Source organism: Austrofundulus limnaeus, unplaced genomic scaffold (genome assembly GCF_001266775.1).
Source record: "Austrofundulus limnaeus strain Quisiro unplaced genomic scaffold, Austrofundulus_limnaeus-1.0 Scaffold5, whole genome shotgun sequence".
Taxonomy (NCBI): domain Eukaryota; kingdom Metazoa; phylum Chordata; class Actinopteri; order Cyprinodontiformes; family Rivulidae; genus Austrofundulus; species Austrofundulus limnaeus.
In genome coordinates this window covers 1,219,179-1,224,853 of record NW_013952407.1, presented here as the reverse complement: position 1 = coordinate 1,224,853, position 5,675 = coordinate 1,219,179, and positions in this window count along the sequence as shown.

Here is a 5,675-nt window from a genome sequence, read left to right as displayed (position 1 = left end):
ATATATATATATGGATTAAAAAAAACATGAAAAACATTACAAAAATTGTCTAATATTTATATTTCTCATTAAAACTTTCCCAAAATGTAGCTTGTAGGTACATAGTTGAAACTTGGGTGTAATAATTCCTTAACTGTCAAAGTTAGCCAAATTCCTTTTTTTCTCAATGATTTTTAGAGCTACCATTATCCCCACACAAAAAAAGAAACCCCCCCCAAAAAATATAAAAACAACTTTGTTTTGAGGAAAAATTTAAAAGACAATGTGTACCAAGAGCTTCTTCTTGTTTTCCACTCATAAACCACACGAAGTCCAACCCTCAATCAGAAAAATCATCTGCTCTGTCAGTATTTATTCTCCTGCACTTTTCACCTAAACAATTTCTTATTTAAAAAACCAGACTTCACATCTGACAGAAACAGTCTTTTCAAAACATAAACCAATTAAAAGAGGAGCTTCAGTACTTTTGTGAAGGTCATTTCAAATTTAATGAACAACATGACTCTAATTAAGATCCTGTGTGAAAGGATTCTTTTTTTTTTTTTTTAAGTTTTCAGCATTCAGGACATTCCAGGAAATTAAAGCAGTGACTGAGCTCTCTGTTTTCTTTTCTGTAACGACCTCTGCTGAAAAGGTCTTCAGAGTTTCGATCAACAAAGCATCACGACCCATCATCATCGTCATCATGGAGAGCTATCACAGATAAGATGTGCTCGACTGATTCAAGACGTCAACATGTGGAGAAATAAACAACCATATTTAACCACTGTCAGCATCTAAATCATGTCCTGATATAAAAATGTTCAACTTTATCGATTCATTGTTTGTTTGGTCATTCTTGAGTGGATGATCATATAATTGTGTCTGTCTGTGCATTTGTTTGTCTGTTGGCGAAATATCTAATGATCTAGGGTACAGAAAGTATTCAATGGATGTAAATCTCAGATTCAAAATGGCTGCCATAGGAAATTAACTTTGACAATTATAAATGGGTATAACTCAGTCATTTTTACAGATATTGAGATACAATTAAGTGTGGTAGCTGATAAACACTCCAGCCACTAAAAGATTTAAAAGTTTAACATGCAAAGGGTCAGGAAATGTGCATTCTTTATTGAATGCTGCCGTCCAGTGTCTTCTAGTTTCTAGAACAAGGCAGATGGGGACGATGCACATACTGCAGCTTAAGAGAGGATTTCCTGAGGCAGATGTCTGCAGAGGAAAGGTTTTTGAACTGACGTTTTTATGGCACGACATAATCTTCATAACTACACTCAGATACCAAAGACAACCTCTCTCTCTGCTGTGAGGTGTAAACCTTTAGTGTTCTGAAAACCGTTGTATCCAGGTACCAAATTTATAACAGTTTGAATTTGAAATATATTAGGTTCATACTGTAAGAAATTCAATAAAAATAAAAGTGAGTGTGTGTATTCGAATGTTTTTGTGTAAAATGCTGTGAGAGAAAGAGCCCTGTGTCAGGCCTTTATTCCCTGACATCTGCACGCATGTTGAGCAGCAGCTCTGACCTTTGACCTCTTCACTGAGTGTCTCACATGCTGCTGTGTCCTTGGTCTCTGGAGTCGCGGAGACGTCCAGCGGCCCGGGTTCGGAGGTCGCGGCGAWGACAGCGAGCACCTTGCTGCGAGACTCCTATCTGCCCACCAAAATAAACAAAGGCGAGTCTGCCGCAGCCCTCCGACAGCACACCCTGTCTAACGCCGAGCCAGAGGCTGGAGATTAAACGCAGGGGACGCACAGGATCCGCCCTCCTCGGAACCAAAATACTGTCAGGGTCGAAGGTGGAGCTGCGAGATCACAGTCAGCTTTTATCCCAGTGACATTGTTTCAGAGAACGTGGCCTTACTGCAGCGAAGGGGGCTGCTTTCCTTTGCTGGGGTCTCGTTTTAGGATCTTTTCACCACCACCTGGTTGTCTTTCTCTTGTCTCTGATCACACATCAGTCAGTGGGGCTCTGAAAGGCTGCATGTGTCTTTTAGTGCACCTGAAAAACTCCAATTTGCTCCGAATTTTCTTCATGGAAAGGTCAGAAGTGTTTAATCAAAATAGATTCTTACTGTTTCTAATGAATCTGAGAACGGTAAAACCTATAAAGATTGTGGCTTTAATCTGATTATAAACTGACAAATTAAAACCTGAACACCTATTAAAAACTATATTTTGATTGGGCATCAAAAGAGCAAATCCTGGCTTAATCATTTTTAATTGTATTTTTGCAGGAAAGTCAGAAGAAGCAGAGATCTGTGGCATCAACCATCTCTGAAGCATCTGGACATTTACAAAAACGATGGCCGGGTGGGAGACAACAAATTACTTATCTGTGTAATTTATTCAGAATACGCTTCTTTTCTAGATTGCAGCCTGCAACCTATTTATGCAGCATCTCTCAGAAGTGGTTCGGCTGAGCGAGGAGCCAGGAAGCTGGTTCCAAAGTCTCTTTGTGCGCGCTCTCTGCTTTGTTTCAAAAAGCATTGCTGCACTTTTATTTTGCTGTTCTGCGACAAACTGAATGTGAGCAAAACAAAACTAGAAATATAACTCATCCAATAATTAAAGYCCCTTCTTAAACTTAAATATTTACAATTTCAGATAAATCAAAGTTAAATAAAGAAGCATCCCCAGAGGAGAAGTTGCTGACATCAGAACAGTCACTATAACCAGCTGTCATTATCCTCTGTGCAGCTATGTGGACATTTTTGTGGTTTTGGTTTGAGGCAAAAAGAAGACCTCAGTGTGAGTCTTCTGCCCAACAGAACCAGGACTTTTTCTTCAGGGAATAAATTAGAGGTAGAGCACCCACCCACAGGGTAAGAGAGGTTAACAAATATGTCAAGTATCAACCATTTAAATACCAGCTGTATACACGGACAAGAAGATATATGGTTGCAGCTTTTATACYTGAAATATTAATATAACTCGGAAAATAAAAGGATGTTGCCTTAGACCAGGGGCGCTCAAAATTTATGAAAATGAAAATCTATCTGAGAGCTTTGAGACAAATTTAATAATACAATACATGAAATATAAATACTTTTCAAGTACAGTTTTTTTTAATTGATCAAGCTAACAGTGCAGTAACTCACAGTTTTTATTAATAATTTTTTAGCCCGTGTATATGGAGAAAGTTTGCTATGCTTGGGCACCAAAGGCTCATAAGATAAGATAAGATAAGATAAGATAAGATAAGATAAGATAAGATAAGATAAGATAAGATAAGATAAGACTTTATTGATCCCACAGTGGGGAAATTTGAACATTGCAGCAGCTCAAAACAGTGGAGTTGCAGTAACAGGCTGCCTGATGTGGCGCCAACTTAGAAACAAAGAAAAACTGAAAAAAACACAAAAGGGAAGGGAATATGAGAAAAATGCTAAAACATCATATTACGTATATCAACACTGTGACGCTATGGTGTTTATGAAAAAAAATCTCTGCATAGAGCAAGTTTATTAGCCAGAGGCGTAAGTGAGTTTAAGAGGGCCCGAAGAATCCAGTCCCCAGACCAGTGTAGCCATGGTTCAGAAATATTGATGGAAAACTGTTCATTTCTGTGCAGCTCACAGCCTTCCCTGGAAACACAGATTAGACGGGTGAAAGGAGGGGGGAAGGAGGGGGCAGAGCCTCTGTCGACACATCCAGAATGTCATGGGACATTCCATTAAGTTTATTTTAGTTTTTGGGGTCTTAAAGTGTGCAAATCTACATGTGTGCTTAAATCTAATCTAAATGTATCTTGTAGTTACTATATTTCATGTTTAATCATAATATATCAAAGATAAAATAAGTACTGAGTGAAGACTTTCTGCACTACAGCCCCTTATATAATCATTGGGCCAGTGGATGGAATGACTTTAGGTTACAACCTAATAATCATGGCAACTGCTGGTAGACCAAATCAAATAGCTTGGCGGGCCAATTTTGGCCTGCGGGCCCTACTTTGGTCACCTCTGCTTTAGACAAAAACATCGGCTAAATATTGTCTGAAAGTCTGGCATGAATTGCAAAAAGTTCTATTGGATGTTTTGTTACTTTTATTGTAAACTTTATTTTAAATGTGCTGCTGATTTACAAACTGTTTTAAAATAGAAGTTTGGTTTAACTGAGTTATTTTTTATGTGGCATGAAAATAAACTTCGCTCCTATTGCTCTTTGTACTTTTATTTATTCTATTGTATTACAATTCAATTGGAGTATTTCTGACGAAATGCTCCTGCCCCCCCCCCCATTTTTACACTAGTCAGCTCTTTCAAATGACACTTTAACAACAACAACACAAACCAAACAACAAATTAAATCCCAGTTAAACCACAAATCACTCTTTGTTGAAATGCGTAAAAGTCTGTGAGTAAAGTTTTTCCCTACATCCAGCTTTTACACAAAGCCACAAATGCAAACAGCAACGGTGAGGGAAGCTGAAGAAAATTGTAAATTGTTTAGACCAAAAGGCACCACCGTAGTCTCGTTAAACTTCAATAATATCTTCCAGAGGTTATCTGGTCGCAAAAATACGGCCAACTCTTTCTCTCGCCGTCCTTCCAAGCAACACACAAACACACACATACACACACGTCTCTGCTGCGTCTGTTGTGTGCAGGCTCGGCGTGCTCTGAATTTGATGAAGCGGGATAATTCTCTCAACTGATCATATCAGCGAGGGAGGATTCCCAAGATCAACACCAGACTCTGGAGGTAAAGTCACATATGGGACACATTTCTCCAGATCTTAATAAACTTTCATCTGTGGATTCTGTGGATGTCGTGAGACCGGATGGGCCGGGCACCTTCTGCATGCGGGCCTCATGCGAGATGTACAGAGACCCGGTGTCAAGGTGTTTTTACAGACGACAGATGGGAAAATAAAAGCTCTGAGATGACTGAACAAAAAAAACAACAACGCTTTATGTCAGCCAATGTTTGAGTTGCATACTTTTTAAAATTCTTTAAGAGATATCATTTGCAAGAGGGACATAGCACACTTATATACTAGTGTAAAATATTTTGTGACTAAATTTACACTCTTTCAATTTTACTTACATTTTATTAAATGTAATCGTTTAGTTTAAACAGTAAGAAAATCAACAAGTCTCTATAAATTACTTCCTTATTTACTATGACAGCATATCCGGGGCGTGACCAGGTTTTTGATAAACACTGTAAGAACATGTGGTGTGGGGGCCATCTCTTAGGCAGAAGGGTCCGGTCAGGATGGACTACCGCGCTGTGATGTGATAAACTTTGTATGTCTGTAAATAAACATTCAAGCCTGAGTACTGGACCAGTTTCCTGCGCCTGATTCGGGTCTCGTACACATTCCTTTTCACCAGTATAGTTGTAACAATACTCCAACTGTTTTCAATCTGTTTTTTTTTTTTTTTACTGTGAGTTGTCCTGCGAATTGTATAGTTAGGTGTTTTGTTTTTTGTGCTTACTAGGACAACGAATAAAATTTAGCTATTGTGCTAATTCTTGCATATTTACACTGCCATGAAATGTGGTAGTGTTAATRAATGTGCATTGTCCTAATCAAATGAATAAAAAATAAACAAACAAACAAATAAATAAACAAATAAATAATGTTTTTTTATAACTAAAATTGGAAAAAGGCTATTTTCGCCACTTACCATGACCATAAATTAAGGATAAAAGAAAAAAAC